This window comes from Solea solea, chromosome 15, assembly GCF_958295425.1.
Source record: "Solea solea chromosome 15, fSolSol10.1, whole genome shotgun sequence".
In the NCBI taxonomy this organism is placed as follows: Eukaryota; Metazoa; Chordata; class Actinopteri; order Pleuronectiformes; family Soleidae; genus Solea; species Solea solea.
In genome coordinates, this window is record NC_081148.1 from 9,376,014 (window position 1) to 9,396,096 (window position 20,083).

Here is a 20,083-nt window from a genome sequence, read left to right on the forward strand (position 1 = left end):
CCGGTGTTACCTCTCTCACTCTCGCCTCTCTCCCTGCGCTCCGGCGTCTAAAGCATGGCAAGCAGCAAAAATGCGGAGGAGGGACACCCCTCTAACCACACACACACACACACAAACACACGCACACACACACGCCGAAAAAACAACGCACTCTTCAGTCCTGTCTCGATCACGTGACTGCAGAGACTTCACGACTCGGCTGCTATCCCGACAAGCCGGCTAGAAATGATCTGGACGAGCCGGAGAAAGACGCGAGGAGACCCGACAACTAAACACACGATAGGAGGTTACCAATGGCTCAGCCGGTGGAAAAAAAAAACAGAAGAAGAAGAAAGGAAAAAAAACTACCACACAGACCTGCTCCAGAGACTAAAACTGGACTGCGCTGTTTACTTTTCGAGAAGTTGGCGTCTGCAGAGGAGAGAGGAGACGCGTGAGAGCTGAGAGACCGAGGCGCATTTTCAGCGCTGCTCCACTTGAGCAGAGACAGACCGCAGCTGATGTGGCAGAGAAAAGGATTTCCACACACACGCCGCGCTCCTCGGCAAAGCGCTGATGGATGAGGGACAAACGTGACAGAAGTAGCAGCAGAAGCAGCAGCAGCAGCAGAAGCAGCAGCAGCGCCAGGCTGCAGCGGTGAACAGCTGGACGGAGTTTAACGGAGGAGCGTTTTACACACGAATAAACACAAAATATGCTCCATGTTTTTTGTTTTTTTGTTTTTTTTTGGTCATAGCTGCTTGACTATCTGCTTCGATCTGTAATTGATTGGTGCTTCTGCGATATTGACGCCCTTGTTTTATCGCGGGATTTTGGCATTGTGGGCTAATTGTATTGACATATGTGTGCATTTACAGTACATATTGGATCACGCGCACAGTAAACTGCCAGTTACTGCCAGTTACACGCCTCATAAGGCTTGAGCAATGCAGAGATACGAAGGAGTCGTGCAAGAGACGTAGTTTGTAGATGGGCATAATCTTACAATTAAAGGATATTTCTCGTGGCTGCAATAAAAAACGGAAATATCTCTTAATTGTTTGGTTACGTTTGTCAGACGCGCAGAGCGCAAACTTTCAGCACCACCGAGGGTGGACAGCTCCCTTCGCAACACGCAAGAGAAAAGGACACCTGTGGAGCAAACAGCAAACTCTCTGTTCTTTCCCTCATCTGTAAACATTGGTATAGTCCATCATTTCACAATGTATGTCTTAAATTGAGGGGGAACAATGCTTCTGCGACCCTGCAGCTCATTTAAAGAAAACCACTTCTACATTCACACCACGTCCATGTCACAATCATATTCTGTGTCATCATAACCATCGGGCTTTTATCACATAGAGGAATTAACATCCCTGACTCCAAAGTTGTTGTAAAATCACACAGTCCCCCTGCTGGCCACATGTTGACACTGCAGCTGTGGTTACGCAAAAACATCGCCATCTTTTTTATTTTCTTTTTTTTTTATAACAGGCGAGCCTAAACTGCTCCATTGAGCTCTGCGCATTTGCATAAAAAGGTTATTTATATTAACTATAAATATGGATGGTGTGTGTGTGTGGGGGGGGGGTCACGTTTCATAGGTTGAAATAGCTTAAGCGACTGAGAAAAAGCTAAGTAGTACAGGAATTATTCATTCACCTTTGATCCCAATTGTAGCTCCTGCAAGACAGTCGATCGATATACACTTGTTCCCATGAGATGAAAACAGGCTGATTGGCCTTGAGGTTTGGGGCTGGTTTGGGGTTTGAGTTGATAGGCATCGAAAATACCATGAAAAATTCAGGGCTTCCAGCAGACGAATAAATCTCTTAATTTCATTGACCTATGAAGTAATTCACTGCAGTGATTTCACAGCTAAATTACTCATTTTAACTTCATGCAGCTCTGAGAACATCTTTATTGTTTGTTTACTTGAGTGTATCATGGCTGTATGTGATGCAAAGCTGACATTTCCCTGACTTTCTCTCTGTTTCCTCTTTTGGGGAAGTAAAACATGTAAAAAAAAGAAACACCTTAAGAACAATAATGAAAATATTTGCTTTATGCACATACAATATTGAATGTGCTCAAATGAATCACATGGACATACTGTGTGTGCAAACTGCATTTTGTATCAAGTGACAGTTTTGCTTAATGTTTACAGGTGGAGCTCCTTGAATTGGTAATTTACACTATTGTATTCAATGTTAGCTATTACCATACATCAGACAGGCATGTTGAATATAATATATGCCCTCTATAATACTTACACTCTGCATATAGAATGTTATTTATGAGATATTTGAATGGCTGGCACGGAGTGCTTTGTGCTGTGGCAACTTCCATGCATTAGAAAGTAGATTTAATGTGATGGAAAACAATGGAGTGTTATAGTGGTAAAAGTGGGGAAAAAAAGGCAATTTCCACCTTTTTCAATGCACTTTTTGATTTTTCTTTTAAGACGTCCCCAAAATGATTGTCTCCATATTCAAAAACAAAGTGCACCTGTCAGCTTTGTGTTACTTCAGCTCCACTAATGACCTTCCGTGGGTGTCAACACAAGTTAGCCACAACAGTTCCACACACAGCCGCTGAGACGTCAGTGGGAGGTCATGCATGAAGGAAATTCATTGTCATACAAAACTGCTTCATAATGTTTACGAGCATTGAGATGAAAAGGAAAGGCAGAGTTTCTCTCGTTTTGTTTTTTAACAAGGCCAAAAAGTGAGTTTAGAAGAAGAGGGGCTGTCATGTGTAGAGGGATCAAAGGTGAAAAAAAAAAAAAGCAACAAGAGCAGATAAGTACCACTGCTACACTGTGACCTCTTACTAATGGCCTTTTGCTTGATAAACCCATTTTCCTTCATCTCAAATAAAACGCTTTTTGAAAACCAAAAGCCTGTGGCACATGTCTCAGCATGATTAATTGTAGCTATAGAAAAGCATCTTTGTGATCTGGGTCCTCAGTTCCTTCTGATGACTCCCATCTTTCAGTTTAATCTCACATTATTTTCTTATGCGTGGCTTGGGGCAGTGCACACTGCTGCCTGTGAAATGACTGCTGTTTACAGTGTTATACACATGCCTTGTTCCTTTGTAACAGGTCTCTATCTTCAGTGATTAGTCACTCTGTTAGTGCCTGTGTGCTGCTTATGACTCCGAGAAGAAAAACATAACCTTCTATTCAAACACAGGAAGTTTAGCTATAACTTTGGCTTTAACTAGTGATGTGCTATTGACAAAGTCTGACTTCTATTTCATAATTAGCATTCAGTTTCAAATATGTATGGTCTAGAGCAGGGGTGTCAAACTCAAATGGCCTGGGGGCCAATGAGCATCTAGTCTGGTCAAGATGGGGCAGGACTAGAGGAAAAAAGTGGGTGAAAAAAACAGTAGTGGTTGGACAATATGACCTTAAAATTATAATGCAATAAATATGTTGATAATATATTGTCATTCACAATAATAACGTAAATAAAGAGAGAACTAAATTGAAAGTCAACTAAATAATAATGTGCACAAATGTAATTAAAACACCTTACAAGCTCATATGTATTTATGTAATTTGATATAGCAAATACATTTAGTATTATATTCTGCTTATATTATTTGGCCCCACTGTGTTTAAAGGAAGATGAGGTCATGTTTTCATAATAACCAAGATATTAATTGGTGGGCCCCAGGTAATCGGTTCTGGGGAATATAACAATTTGCAAAGTAGCTTTTAAAAAATACCCCATTTATTTCACAGTTTTCCTTGGAAGTTGAAATTCCAAACTAAAAATGAAATACTTGCTTTGTTTATTTGTATGAGCTTTCATGTGCACTGCACTCTGGGAATCACTTTTCTGAAGAAAGAACTTAGAGCAGCATGCAGTGAGTGTTAAGATAACAGAATTAGGCCAGTTACTGCAGTAGAAACCTGGTCTATTCAAACACATTCATTCTTAGACCGTATTTTTTATTAACAGTAACGTGTGCTGTGCAATAGGAAAAGACATGAATGAATTTAGTTTCTCTATTAGCCTGTCACTTAAACTATATATGGTCTAAAGACAGAATTAAACGGAGCAGCATGGAGTCAGTGTAGGTCAAAATATAAGCCAATTGCTGCAGTAGAAGGTATATATTCATACTGTTAACATTTCTCATAATGCACCCAGTGCAACACCAGTGCTCCACAATGATAGAATTACTTGTGTATTTATAAGGCAGTGGTTTAACTTCACTGAAGCGAAGCACAAAAGTATACTTTAATAATACTGAACTGTCACCATGCAGATGGCCTTGTCCGTCCCACTGTGGACCTGAGTGTTGTGATATGAAACCCCCTGCAGCAATTTGGAGAATTAAGGGTTAAATCTCAGACAAGTTGAAAATCCATTCATGTCAAGCAGAAATGTGCAGGGAATAGCAATAAGTGTCTGCAGCACTAGAGGTGAATAAGCAAGAGTCTCTCTTCCAAATACACAGCCTGAGGTAACATTATAGATTAATCATGTTATGGGAGAATAAGCACAACCTCCATCACAGACTCTGAATTTCAATGTGTGAATTGTTGACTGTCCGCATCATTATATATTTCAGGATTACACTGGATGGAACCATTGTGAAATATGTACAAGGTTATAAATATATTAAGGTTTACATGTAATGAAAGGTAAAAAAAAGTACCAGTGGACAAAAGCTCTGAAACAGACAGGTAATAACTATCTGTGTCCCCCGCCTCCTTTTGACAGATGCCAGATCAGAGGTGTTGGAAGCTGGCTGGCCAGAGGCATAACTTTGGATTCAGTCGTATTCAAGTATGCAACCTCGAAGCATAGCCTTGTTATGGGTTTGTTACGATAAGGTGGTGCTTCTATAATGTAGTAGCTCCACACAAGGACCAGGTTTTTAGTGACTAACAGATATCATTAGGCAAAGATAAAAACTCTTTATTCACATTGAGCCCCTGTATCCTGTAGATTTCTATTCATGTCGCACACTCAAATTACCACAGCAACCGAAATGTGACAAAGAGTTTTGAAAACATATGCACTGCATTGCCTACAGAAAAGACTGGATTTATGATTGATTGTTGGATTTATCATCCTATTCTTTCCTCTTTTTTTACTGTTTTTTTCTTTTCTTTGTTGGCCCCTAACCATGTTGTTTATCACAATACAAGTGGAGTGTATTGTGGTTGTTCTTTATTATTAAAAAATGAAGAGGAAAAACACAGATATTGGATGTGTTGTTGTTGTTGTCTGTGTGTGCTTACCTGTAGGTCTGCCTGCCTTTTTGAAGTAGCTCAAACAAATTAAGAAATAATATTTCCTGAAATCTGAGAGCCCCTGTTGCTTTAAATAATGGTTTTCATTTGGAAAAATGTGCAAATGCAATGAAATAAACATCGAGCTGTTGCAGTCAATACAGCATCCTTATTTTTCAGAATTAGTCGGATATGCAAAACACCCATCCTGCCTTCAGATGTATTTATAATTTATACTTAAATTGACTGTCCAACCATTTGTTTTGTTGTGCCCCGGGCAGCACTATAGTGAATCCAGTCAGTGTCTCAGCTACATTTCATTCCAGCTGTGACTGTAAGAGAATCATTAGTGAATGAGGTTGTTTAAAGGGTAGCCGGTTAGCAGAAATGTACCTGCAAGAGATACACTCCACAAATGTGTGCAACAACAAACTCATTCCAGTATTTAAGTTTCAGGTGAGACTATTGCAATATTAACCAGATAACACACACACACGCCCAAAGTGGTGAGACACAGAGTTACCTAAAATATAGAACTATCTGGTTAAACCAACATCTGTTTTTCGATTCATCACATTTCTGAGCTTGAGATAAAAAAAGAGGTGTTAAAATGATGTTTCATATGTTTTATGATCTGGATTTCTGTAGCAAAACAAATACAACCTATAAAAGCAATGTTTGTAGCTCTATAGGTTATAGACTGTACTTCATTATTATTATTGTGCACAAAACACACACATTATGCACAAATAATCGAAATGGCAATATCTAACACCCAGATCGATGAGATATTATATTTTGCCTCTTGCCAAGCCTGTCATTTATTCAGACCACACATATAGTGCAGTTACATGTTATACCAGCAGAGGGCGCACACAAACCAAAACACTTACATAATTAGCAGGAGAAGAAGTCAAAAGGCTAGTTGCAAGATGCTACCTACGCTATGACATAGCTCCACGACACAGGTAACCGATAGTGCAGCTACAACCCTGATGCGACTGCTTGTGGATCACTACTTTTCAAATGCATTTAATGGCAGGAACAAAAACAAAAAAAACATCCGTTATAGAGTGCGTGTGTTTCTCTCCGGCCTGATAAACAACAAGGCGACGTGAATGGCTTGCATTTCTATCATTCACTGTTAAAGATTCGCAAACGGTCATTTATTAACACACTGGACTCAAGGCATGAAATGTGTAAACAAATACGATTTTTGACCGCGTCATGCAGCTCTTTCTCATCTGGAAAGTTTTCCCTGTACTGAACTCACAAAGTGTGTCAGTTTCTCACTGCCATTTCCTCTTCTTTTCACTCTCTCTCTCTCAAGCTGTCCCAATCTGACTCTTTTTCTTTCTCAATGCCACCTTCCTCTCGCTCTCCCTCTCATACTGCGAGAGATGACAAGAATCTTGGCATTCAGCTCAGTTCCTGCTCCTTTCAACTCTATGGGGTTCCTCCCTTTCCCTTTGGCACCCCAAACCTATTTTTAAGAAGTTAAACCCTTAGGCCCAATGAATCTAACACAAAGAATGATACCGATATTGGATTTCCTTGCAGTGCCTCCAAATTAATGCTTCTCACTTCAGCAGTTGTAAAACTCATCCTGGAAGTCAGTTGCCAGCATTCTTATGCAGAAATGTCCCACTACAGCTGATTACCGCTCACAGCCAAGATTTATGAACTCTCTGGTCAATCTGTCAGTTCAATACAAAAGATGTGAAGGTATACGCCTCATTTCCTTATTTAAAAGCAGATATTATTTTTTTAAAGTCTCGGCAGCTAAATTATATGCCTCCATTTGGGTAATTATCCCTCAAATTTGGGGTAAGTGACTGGTGGCATCTGATTAATTAGAATGGGATTTAATAGGCATAACCGGGCTGCATTGGATTAAGTAATTGGCAGATGATATAGTCTCATGTTGTGGGTCTATTACATTAACTGTCATACTGCATTTGATGACAAGGTGCCAAGTGATCTATTCAGTGACACAAACATGATTGCAGCAGGATATTATACCGCTTAGGGAGGCCTTAGATCATTTGCAATTCACGCTGCTAGGACGTAACAGTAATGGCAATGTCATGAACAGTCCGATAAATGTAGATTACTTGATGCAGCTGTCAGGCAGAATGAAAGGGCCTCCCCTGCAGACAGGAGTAACCATTCATTCAGAGGAGACAGGTGCAGTACAGCAGCAATGCACTCCTTTTTTTTCAATTTGCATAGAATTAACATTGTTCTCCTTCATTAGGATCATTCAAAAAGACACCACAAGCAGGCTTTGGTCCAATCTGATCAAACATCTGTATTAGTACCACTTACTGAATAATGGATGAATATTACAGATGCATGCACTGAGCCATAGCCTGATGTTTTCATGATTTATGAATATAATTCTATATTGGGCCTCAAATATGTGATTTTCAAACTGGTCAGCACAGATCTACGAAGATATCCACTAGTTCCATTTCTCTTTACTTTAGAGCTTAGGTACAGAAACCTTTTTAAACTTGATCTGTCTTTTCAAAACAATGAATCCATCATACCTTTGTCCAGAAACGTGCCTACACTTCAGTTCAAATAAAGGTAGGTAGATAAATGTAGGTAAATCAGTTTAAACTTGATAGATTTAAATGATCAATGCACTTCCATCAAGTCACACAAACAAGTAAAAGCGGCCAAGACATTTTGATTAATTGACCAAAGAAAAGCTAGGCTCAAACTTCACACTTTCAAATGCAGATATGAATCAGTAGTCTCCATGTGTCAGTTGAGAAAACCCTGACAACATCATGAAGCTGAATCTGGAAAAGACTGAGTTTGTATTCTTCAGGGGGGGGAAACCATCCATCTGAAACCTGTCTCTCAGCATCGCTGTAGTTCTCAGCACACATGGCAGGAGTAACCTGAACCTGTAAGTCTGTCCAGTACATCAAAAGGAATTTTCCCTTCCTCACTACAGAGACAATCCAGTGCATCCATATACCTTTTCCATCACATGGTTAGCTGTAACTCCCTTCATATAACAGCCTCTACTGTCAAACCTCTACAGGTGGTCCAGAATAATGTTTTTGCCTAGTGTTCAGTCCAAAATTTCCCACACCAATCCCTTCTCTCTGCTCTGTACTGGCTCCTTGCTGGAGCTTGCAGCCAGTTAAAGCCTCTGGTGGTGGCCTGCAGGGCAGGAGATAAGGATGAAATGCTCCTTTCTACCTTCAAGCCATGATCACACGCTACACTGTGGCACATCTTCAGCACCTCTCTGCCTCTGGATGACTGAGTGACTACATCATTTCTCTGGATTCTGTGGTTGCTCCTCTCAGTATGGACCCTTGTTGTGGAATTAACTCTTCACTGTCAGCGAAAATCTGCTTCTGCTGCAGGTTGAATACACCGACAACGCCTCAGCACCAATGTTAGCGCTTCACATGTTTGTCTTATCTCACACAATAATAACCCAGAACACTTATTTGTTCGGGCCTGCATGGAGTTTGCATGTTCTCCCCGTGTGTGCGTGGGTTCTCTCCGGGTTCCGGCTTCCTCCCACAGTCCAAAAACATGCAATGTGGGGATTAGGTAAATTGGACACTCTAAATTGACTATAGGAGTGAGTGTGAGAGTGAATGGTTGTTTGTCTCTATCTGTGTGTGGCCCTGCGATGGACTGGCGCACTGTCCAGGGTGTACCCCGCCTATCGCCCGATGTAGCTGAGATTGGCACAGCACCCCCCGCGACCCTCTGGCAGAGGATAAAGCGGTAGATGATGACTGACTTATTTGTTTGTAAAGTTCGTCTAAATTAATTTTTTTAATGCATTTCTTTCTAGGGACAGAGAAACTTATAAAACAACAACTTAACTTACTTTTAATGCGTGAACAAGTCACCTTTTGACTTTGTCTGAGAAAGGAATATTTTAGTTCACATTAAAGCAAGACACAGAATGCAGAGTTTAGAAATGTAAATTTAGCAGCATGGCAAAAGTGCAGAGATTCAAACAACTTAAAGTCACATTACTGCCTTTATTGGCAAAAACAAATCTGCTCATCCTTTTACAAGTGTCTTTTGTTTTTGGATTGCCCCAGGTTTTTTGTGGGAGGACAATGTTTTAATATGTCTCCACTGTTTACCTTAGCTGCAGGCAAAGTATGTCTTTCTGACAGATGATAACAGCGTTATTTCACAATGACTGTGACAAGCAGATAGTGTATGGAACATGTTTGTGTGTGTGTGTTTTTAGTTTTTATATTTAAACGTGGTTAAACTGGTGCCGTGACAACCGGTCTGAGCAAATACACTGGTGAGATCTAAGAATTTACTTAAAGCAAAGCAGTGGCACATGATCAATGGCCTAAATGGGTTTTAAATTAACTTAAAATGGCCGAATTAGCCAAACCCAAAGGTCCCTAAAAGAACAAACTGAAACATACCTTCATTCTTGATATTTCAGTGTAAATTGGACTGTGCAATCATTAGTTCATAGATTACTGTAAATAAATTAGGGGACAACAATATTTTAGTATTTGCAGATTGGATTTGTGAGCAAAATATCTCACCAAGGCAAGGTTATTTCATTATTTAGTAGTCTGAAGAAAGCAGAGTGTATGTGTGGATGTTGCTAAGCAGCAAGCAGAATGGTCCACAGGGTCTACATTTCCCAACACCTTGCAGAGTTTTAACCCTTAGTTGCTGTGTGAGAGAATCTACCGGCATTTCTGTCAGTGAAAGACTGTGTGTTTGTGTGTGTGTGAGAGAGAGAGAGAGAGAAAGAGAGAGAGAAAAAACAATTGAGGGGGTTGAGGGTTGGAGCGTCTTTAACCAGCTCTGAGCTGATGTTGCACTTCATCGCTTCAACGCTCTGCTTCTGAATATATTTTCTCAAAGTGATGGACCTCAGCGGTTTCCGATATTGCTGGTGTGAACGAACTGCACCCAGGTAGTTTCACACACACACACACACACACACACACACACACACACCAGACAGTGATAGTTTCACAACTACAATCTGCCGAGTCCAATAATTCAAACAGGTATATCACTGGCACAATCTTAAATGTGCAGACATACCCACCATGCTCTCTTTAATTGGTACGCTGAGGAATGGTTTGATGACAGCTGCACGTAGTCAAGTCGCTCATAACCTTTGCATGTGGAAATCTTCGGACGCCATTGTTAGTCTTGCAATAATAATAACCTGCTGACTTCTCAGTGGGCAATATTTCAGTTGTCGGTCATAAAAAACAGCATTTAAAATGATCCAACCTGTCAAATTAAGTCAGTTTTTAATGTCAAGCTACACCTGCAAATATGATTCTCTTCCTCACCCCAAGTTTACAACACATATTCAGACACACTCGCACAGATGAGCTCATATCTGTAAGTGCACAAAGTGCTGTCAGTGCTCATTTCATTTAGTCCTAATTAAATCAGATACTGCAAAGGCTTACCCGTCCAGAATACAAGTCTTAAGAAGATTTACAGCTATGTCAACTTGTGTGTCTAGTGGGACGTGCTGTGGGAGTATGGGGTGCCAGCTCCATTGCTTAAAGCCATTTGGCTCTTACATAACCAGAGCAGCGTCTGTATTGTCAGCAGGAGGCCGAGCATGTTTTCCCTGGTAAATGGGCTCTGCTCGGGTTTCCTCTCGTCTCTGATCCTGTTTGCGATTTCCATGGACATGATACTCGCGCCACAGCTGGGGAGAAGAAAACTATGCAAATGATGTTACGCAGACAGCGACCTTCAGCATATGTGTGGACGCGTTGTGGACTGTGAAGGTCTGGATGAATACAGACACCGTGGTTCATCACTGCAAGTCGACATTGAGTTTCGGCACAACATAAAAGGAGTTCATGTAAGTATGTACATCAGGGTCTTAAAATAAAACAAAGTAAAACGAAGTGTCGGATCAGCTTTGGTGCTGCATCAGCAAGAACGTGGGTGTTCTACTGGATCACAAGAGGAAGAAGAGCCTGAAGGTACACGTCTCAATTTACCAGGCATTCAGACACTAGCCTTGGATTGTGACTAAGGGAACAACATTGTGGATTTAAGAAGCTCAGCTTGGCTCACCCATGAAGAAATGATTGCTCCAAAAATTGGAAGGGAGTGTAGAACAGAGCTGCTGCTCCTTTTCATCAAAGAAGGAGATGGACAGGAGGAAGAGTTTGATAGTGTGGCCAGAGCGAGGGACATCTGCTGTCACAGTTATCTAGCCACAAAAAGATGGATGAATGGACCGTGAAGGCTAAATATGATTTAATACTGTGCTCAGCACCACACATCATCATTGTGTTCTACATGGAAACCTTTAACTGCATTGCCTTCACAAGATATTGTCAAACGCTTGGAGATAAAGTATGCATTGTGTGAGCCCTTTTTGACTTATAATATGTGAGACCAGTAAGTCAAAAACACCACGGTATAAGAGAGATGGCCTTTTTTCAATGCTGGAGATAAATGATCTCAATATATCTTGTTTTGATGAACTTGCATGAACCTTGCATCAGTTTGCAACAAGTAGATATGTACAGGCTGCAGGGAAAACCGCAGGCACTTGGGTAACCTCTGAATCGAGCAGGACGGGTTACACATTTAAAAGCAGGTGGGTTGCGGCAAGTGAGATAAACGCATAACTAATGAGAAAAAATATTATCAGTGCTTTTATAATCAATAGAACAATAAAACAATAGAAGTGCAGATGCAGGTCTGTAAATTGTAGAAAAGTATTGGTATACTATACCAAGTCAAGGTATCAAAACTGTGCTCAGTGCCACAAGTCATTCATTTTTGTAGTGACATTTTACAGCTGAAATCACAATATGGTGAAACTGTGATATACTCGTTTAAGGTTATCGTATCATCAGAACCTCAGACCATCCCGTGCCACATGATATGTACACAATTCTGGAGCAGAGCTGCCCATCACTAGTACCTAACTGCCAATACGACAGTACCACAGTTACACCATCATGTCACATTCACCACGGAATCAAGCTGCACAAGGCCTAGTGCATCAAGAGATGGGGAAGAGAATAAGTGTGGAACAATACGGTACGGTACGGTACTTATGTTTCTGAGTTTCCATCAGGAATAGTACCAAAATAACCAGCCCCAACAGTTCCATTTTTTACAGTCAACTGACCGCCTGCAGTCTATTCTCATACAAAGCTTGACGTCTTGTTGAGACAATCAGCCACAAACTGAGTAGAAATAAAACAATCTGCTGCTCTCTGCTGTTGTCCAGTGTGTCGCGTTCGATGTCGTTGTTCGTCGCCACACCGATACAACATCACACAAAGTATCCTGCTGATACAGCCATCAGACACAGCGCACACCCTACCTACCAAGTAAAGGTACTGTTCTCAGTGGAAAAATGTTTCCGCTCCAAACCGTACTGTACTGTACTGAACCAAACTGAACTGCACAATGATGGAAATACAGTAGCTGCCAGAGCTCCTTTAAGAGAATATCCCCAGATCACTGGAGTTAACCACACAAGTGGAGTCCACCGCATCATATTCTGGATAGTGATGTCCCAGTCGGTCAGTCTGTCATACTCTTCTACGTGTAATTGTTGTTAGTAAAGACATGGTAAAGCTTGCCGCCAGCACTGCATCTCAGTGAGTGATCAGTTATGAGGAAAAAATAGTCACTCCATTAGGGACATCTAACAAACCCAACAGGTTGTTGAAATTTTTATATTCATTTTAAAGCACTTGAGGTAACCAATTTATATTTCGTGGCAGTTATTGCAACGGTATCAATGGCTGTTAAATGTTTCTTCATGACTGCTGCAGGAGCCCCTGAATCATCCTCTGGGGATGAATAAAGTTTTTGGGAGTTGAATGAGTTTACAAATGTGTGCAGTAAGAAAGAAATCAATACCACAGCAGCCTAGTCTGTACCTTCGTTTGAGTCTGAAAGCCAAGAGAGACACACATCAAGACAATTAACTGAAAGAGAGATTTAAAATTCTAAATCTAACAAACCATCTATTTGCTCTTTAAGAGAAAAACAATATGTGCATCATCAGTGCCCTTAAAGATTTACAGAAGGATTGATTGCCCAGTTGTGGTGCCTTGTCTTCTAGAGACAAAGAAAAATACTTGGTGACCCATAACAACAGCAAAGAAAAGGCCCTGTTCCTGTCAGTCACCACCTTGCTTCAAGTGGAGATATTAAATCTTGCCAGAAGTGTTCTCAAAAAGAGAGTTTGGAGGCGTCCAAAAGCGTGGATAGCTAAAAGACTGCCGGTTCTTTCTCTGTAATTGTTTGATCTGTGGTAGATGTCAGAGTGCATGTGTGTGTGTGGGTGCCGCGGTGTGTGTTTGCTTTCAACCAGGATACAAAGCTAATGAGCCGACTTTGAAAAGACATTGTGTTCCGTGTTCATAACGCTAACATCCTCTCGGCTGAGCTGCTGTGATGTGGCCATGACAAGCTCCCAGAGTGATTGGCACTAAAGCAATTAGCACGACCACTGCCATTTTCTGATACGTTACATTGGAACGTGCATGAAAAGCTTAATATTTAATTAAGAGAAAATGTCTGTACATTATCTCTGGCTTCGATGCAGTCGTGAAGCAAATGTAAAAATATCGTACCCGTTTTCATCTCATTTTTATTTGTTTGACATCAGATTCTATATGGAGACAAACTATAATATGTACAGATCACAGATGGAAGTAGGAGTTTGTGCGACAATTGAAGTCTGTGGGAAAATGAGTTTACTTTTCACTTGGTTTATAATCACAGTAAATCTTTACCTGATGAGTTAATGGTCTCCATCACCAGTTTCTGGTCTTCAATAGAATATGATGTCAATTTCATTAACTTTATAAACTACATATGCATTTAGAGGAACATAGTCAATAAAACTCAGCACATACTGTATTGACATTTATATCGTGCCAGAAGACTACTTCCAGTTATAATATATGGTGTTAAATTAGTGATGTTTTTTGCATTGATCCCTTCCCTCATCAACCGTGGAATCAATTAAGATGATAAATCAAATTATTTCCCCCACCATTCGTTCTCTTCCATTCATTCCCAAATAATTATCTGCCCTGACTTACTATAATTACTTGTACATATTGAAAATATGTCAAACCAGATGTAGATCATTTCCAAGAATGTGTTTTGAGGTAAAATATCCCGGCATCAAACCTGTTGTGTAATATAATGGCCTCAGTATTTGCAGTGATGAGACTGGTGGGAGAAACGATTGACTGTGGAGGTGTTTGATAAACCAGTGTTGAAATTACTGTTTCTCACTCTCTCCTATTTCATTCTGTCCTCCAGCACAGCACAACGCTCCCACTGCCACTTCCAGACCTGGCAATTGGGAGAGAAAAGCTGATTGGTCATGCATGTGTGTGAGAGAGAGAGAAAGCAGGAGTGTGTGTGTGTGAGTGTGTTTCTGGCAGCAAGGGATTTCTAGTGGGCATGAACAAGTGTGTGCGTGTCTGTAGGAGAGTTTCATTATCCAGTTGCTGATTCCCTACAGTAGCCAGATACCCTGATCTCAGCATCAGTTGCACAGACTCTTCAGGGCCACAGCTAAGATCTTCTTTATACGGCACTGAGCACAGGCAATCAGAACAGGGATATCCATCAAAGAGCTGGCCACGCAGCCGTGTGCAGCTCACTGAGCCGGTTTTTGAGCCTTATAATACTTTCCAAATCATCACTCCATTAGTCGAGGTAAAAGGGGGAGAACGATGCAGTGGTGAGTGTGAGGAGGAGCGTGCTGAAGTGACAAATGAGACAAAGCTCATTGATTTTTCTTTAAAAAGTGATCATTCAGTGCGGCCAAGCACAGTCAGTGTTTTTAGAGCTTTTGAATGACGAGACAGTGGGGGCGAGACCCCCCAAAGGGCGGGTGTCTAACAGACCAGCCCAAAACAGGAAAGTCAATTAAGCTCAAATATTTCCTAAAAGCTGTTTAAAAAAAAAAATGCAAGACCACTCAACTATAGAAGACAAGCACTTTGTCTTCTATGGGTGTCTTCAATGCCTGGGAATACTTATGCACGGGGATGGGCAGTATTTCGGATATATGTTATATTTAAAATACACATTTTGGAATTTGCCTTTATATTTTGTACCAAAATACTTCAATGTCATGCATTTCTGTATTTTTACAGTGACTAAGTCACAAGCTATTTATTTGTTCTCCATTTTGTGATTGGAGTTACAATAATTGATCTCTTCTAGACTATGAAAGTATGTCCTCAGTCCTTCAGCTAAGTGCTATGGTGTGTACAACTTGACAGGGTCACTTAATCATGTCACGATTATTGGCTTCCAAGTAATTATTGTATTAGATGGTAATAGGATGTTACATTTCAATAGAGGTGGTGCACACACACACACCCACACACACACACACACTAATGACAGTTTTTCCGCTGTAGACTGAATTATGCAACTGTGCTGTGATGAAACACCTTTAGTGTCGTCAGATCATCCGTTTGGATTGTTTGCTGATTCATTGTGGGCTTCGTCTGCTACTGAACACTGAAGGAAGTATATAAAGATACTGATGGAGAGTTCCTTGAATTTTGAAAATATACAGTAGTAGTAGTAGTTTATTTAGCATGGTGTGGTATTAGTATGATGAATATGGATGTATTTTTGTCCATGCCTGCTTGTGCAGCAGTTTATGTTATGTATAGAGGCTGCAAATCTGCAAAATGATCGTTCATCGCGATAAGCCTAATCTCAACTAGATAACCAAACTGAAGCTTTGTGACAATACGAGTTTCCTTGGATTTGTTAGTGTGGGGTAAAATGTCATAGCCCTCTGTTTAACATGTGCCCCTGAAACATCTACATTTAAAGTACACTTCACCCTACTCCTCCACTTTAACAAGAATCAGGACACACTACACCTGCATGTCATCCTTTAAGTTTTAGTGGGGTAGGGATAAGTGGTACACATATAGGCAAAGGATGAAATGGGCTTGAGCCTTAATGTGACATTTTCCAAACAAAACCGCCCTTATCAATTACAAGCATCATGAGTTAGTGACAACATCAAGAAGCCAAGGCGCAACACATTACTCCTGACAGATGCTTTCTTTACAGCATCCCTATCTGTGGCCAATAACATTTACAAGCTACTTTGGCATTTTATGATCTCTCTTTATTTAGATACATTAAATCATTAGATTCAATATTCTATAGTTCATAAACCCTGAGAAATTGCAGTGTTGGGGAGGTCATTTCGACAACTTGAGACATTAACCTTAAGAGCCCCGCTGACTTGAGGGAGATCAATATGCAGATTATACTCCTCTGTAAAGCTTCACAGACATTTGAAATCCGCCATTGATCAGATTTATACCTCATTAAGATGAGTCTGTTCACGGCGGATAAATGTGTACTGCATTTACATTTTCCCAGAGGGAGATTTCACTCTGCGTGGCTAATTAGAAATGAAAAAAAAAAAAAAAAAAACTTTAGAAATGACAACATAGCGCTGTCACACTATATGAATAACACTACATCCGTTTAAAATCTGACTTTCGTTGTCAAGGCCGCCCTCGCAGTAGCAAATTGGGTGCCAGGTGTCTTGTGGGCAGCAGACAGAACATGTAGGAGATAAGCGCTGCCTCACCTTGCTGCCAAAGGACACGACAGATTATGAAAGAACTCATGCATATTCTGCACAACCCATTACTGATTCCTTCTTTGTGGAAGACGGCTGCATATACCGACTTTCTCCACAAGACTTCAGGCCACAACCCACTGACTACCAACACCAAAGCCAACCCCCCCCCCCCCCCCCCCAGGGTCTGAAATGTGGTCATAAAATAGGATTTCATGGCTTAAGGGGTTACACTGAGGACCGGTAATTGTTCTGCTAGAGTCAACTCATCAAGCACAGTGGAACACAAATAAACGAATGCATGCACAGATAACCATATGGAATGCCCATATCCTCATTAACATGCCTGTCTGCACACATTCTATGCACAGTTGGGGAAATACAGTACATAAGTTCCACAACATTACCCACAGTTAGTACTTGTATAATTACATTTGCAGACCCTCCTTTGGTAATAAACAAACTTGAAACACGCAAACTGTTACAAAGGATGTCTCTGGTGTCTGTATGTTGTATAGATGTTCTTGTCAGTTACTGAGGCAGTTATTCAGAGGCAGAATTTATAGAAAACAATGAACATGAAATAACGGATGATCCTTGATACACCCTACATGTCTCTCAAAGGCGGTCACTCTCAGATAAAGTGTAATATTAAGTTCATATATACAATTTAATAATATCGTATACAGTATATTATACATAATATAACAATAAATTACACCCACACAATTACTTTGTAACTGTCATACAGCATAGTGTAAAATAAATGAAGTAAAACCTACAATACCTTTTGATCAGGGTGTGTGAACATATGGTGTATAGCAATGAGAGACATCAGGCCCACGGACAGGCAGCAAGAGGAGAGGTCATGCAAGAGTAAAAATGACAGCAGTCATTTATGGTGACACGGCTGAGAGGAAAACATCTCCCCTGGACTTAGATGACGCTTTCAGTTTCCAAAAGACTTTAACAGAAACCACTTCCATGAATATAAATGATGGACAACAGCCTTTGAAAAGGGTACAAACAATGTACAAGCCTGGTGCTGGGAAAACCGAAAGCAACAGTCGTGGCTTGGGCTGACAAGTTAGTCTCCTTAGAGCCTCCATGTTTCTAAAGTGTCCCCGCAGAGAAAAGGGATTCAAATGCACATGACATGCTGCATTGAATCTCAGACTTGCTGCAAGATGTGAAGTCAGTGGATGAAATGAGTGGTGTTTTCATTTTGCTTTCCCCATCTGCAGCTTGATATGTGGCTTGGGAGTGGAGATTAAAGACTATGAACTGAGTGTATGAAGAAACCTGTCATTGAATCATAGGGGGGAAATAATATCTGCATTTCACTGGGGGCACATTTTCTCAGTCATACTAAGCTTCAGCCCACTCTGCCTTCTTCTGAGATCACTACAAATATGTAAAAATATAACCTTGATATATACAAGCAGAGTCTCAGACATAGCCCTTTAAATCGAGAAATGACGTCACAAAAATTAGACTTGCATCATTCATGATAATATTATTTAAATAAATAAAACTCTGTTGCCGAGTTTCCCAAACATAAATTGTTAAGCTTTAGATTGTTTCTTCCACAGAAAAAGACAGTTAAGACAGAAATTGTTTGGCGAGCATTGAAGCAAAGCCTTCCAGAAAACTGTCATCAGATGCCACACTTAAGTGAGTTTAATCCTTTCCATTTTTTTCTGTTTATTTTCCCTGTGATGTGCACAAATACAGATGAAGCTGTCTTACCTTGTGGCACCATCTGGGGACATGAAAACAATAAATACAGTTTGATTTTTTTTTTTGGTTCTGAAGCCCATTAAATATGCTCCCCCTACTCGTCAGTGTTTAAACTCAACCAATTCAAGTTCAGTCAGAGACTCGACTAAACACAGCTTTCTTTAGGATCTGTGTGTGTGTGTGTGTGTGTGTGTGTGTGTGTGCCTGTGTGTTTTTTGAAACTTACTATCTCTGCTGTGCAGCCCTTCACCCAGGGCATCGGCTGTACTGACAGCCTTGCACCAGCAGCTGCCCAGATGCCACCAACAACAGCCCTGTTGGCTGCGGTGGTTGTGTATCTTTATGCAGATGTGTTAACCTCTGTGTATAAGTCAGTGTGTGTGTCAGATAAAAGTCGGACACAAATGACACATTTAGTTTATGTGTAATTGCTTTGGCGAAGGCCGTGGTTGGCCTTTTAGGAAGTTGATTAGCACACAAAATTTGAAAATTTTTCAAGACAGTGGAACTCCATGAAGGCGCCAACGTGTCAAGGACAGTTTATGTGTAGGAGAAGAAGAGTCGGAGCAGAAGTGATGCCTGCTCGCCGCAACTCTGTGCTATATGAGAGCTGCTAACAAGGCTGAAGCCTTCAACACACATTGTGTGAGGGGGCACAACTAAACTGACTGACTCATATTCACACCTAAAGGCAATTTTTAGCTACCATGTCACCTCGGTAGGTGGGACTGAACCTGCATTGACATAAAAGAAAAAAACCATACTGTACACAGAAATGCCCCGACCGTCTATAATGGCTGCTGTGCCTGGGCAGTTTACTGCGTGCACATCTATGAGTCTTCATACTGAAGTGGGCAGAGGAGACTGATCCTGCTGCGGGAGAAGAAATGGTATGGATGAAGGATTGCAGAAGGTCCCTGAAGCATTTACTAATGCAGTGGCTGCTCGAAAATGCAAAAATGCCCTGTGGGCTGGTTGGTTATCCAGTTTTAATAACTGCATAAACTGAAATACTACTGCATGAATTATCAAGCGCATTCATTTATAATGAATGTAAGTGTGAAAATACTCGCCCCTACTCACATAATCAGGAAACTGCACACCGCTCTTTTAATTATCCACACATTATTGTCTCCTATTGAGGCTATTAATGTTTTAACCCTGAAACCTTTCACTGTTGCTATATTTAAACCTTGTTTCCAAATGTTATGGAGTATTTGAGCCTCTAAAACTCTAACATTTGGATGCTGACACAGATAATTGTTCTCAGTCATGATGACAATTGTTGTAGCCATGTCCAGTATGAATGAAGGGCCATTTGATGTGAATTTTATGGTTTCTTAGTATTATCTGGACATGGATGATTTTATATCACTTTGTATTCACATGTATATTTAGTTTCTTTGCCAGGCACTTTTATCCAAAACAACTTAAAATAGAGGGACTACGCTTGAGCACAGCTTGAGACTGTGCTAAATTTGGTG

The 20,083-nt window shown here is 40.7% G+C and overlaps 1 protein-coding gene across 3 annotated transcripts in view; it reads right to left on the reverse strand.

Annotated features, from left to right (window-relative positions):
- Positions 1 to 20,083, reverse strand: part of grid1a (glutamate receptor, ionotropic, delta 1a) — a 243,343-nt gene that overhangs the window by 198,579 nt on the left and 24,681 nt on the right. Inside the window, exon 1 of one of the 3 annotated variants that reach the window (XM_058652220.1) lies at positions 358 to 594. The exons of 1 other annotated variant lie outside the window; for it this stretch is intronic. The gene's annotated coding sequence lies outside the window, so the exon portion shown is untranslated. Of the gene's footprint in view, positions 1 to 10; positions 224 to 357; positions 595 to 20,083 lie in introns of those variants that run through there. One more of the 3 variants, XM_058652221.1, reaches the window with a different exon arrangement.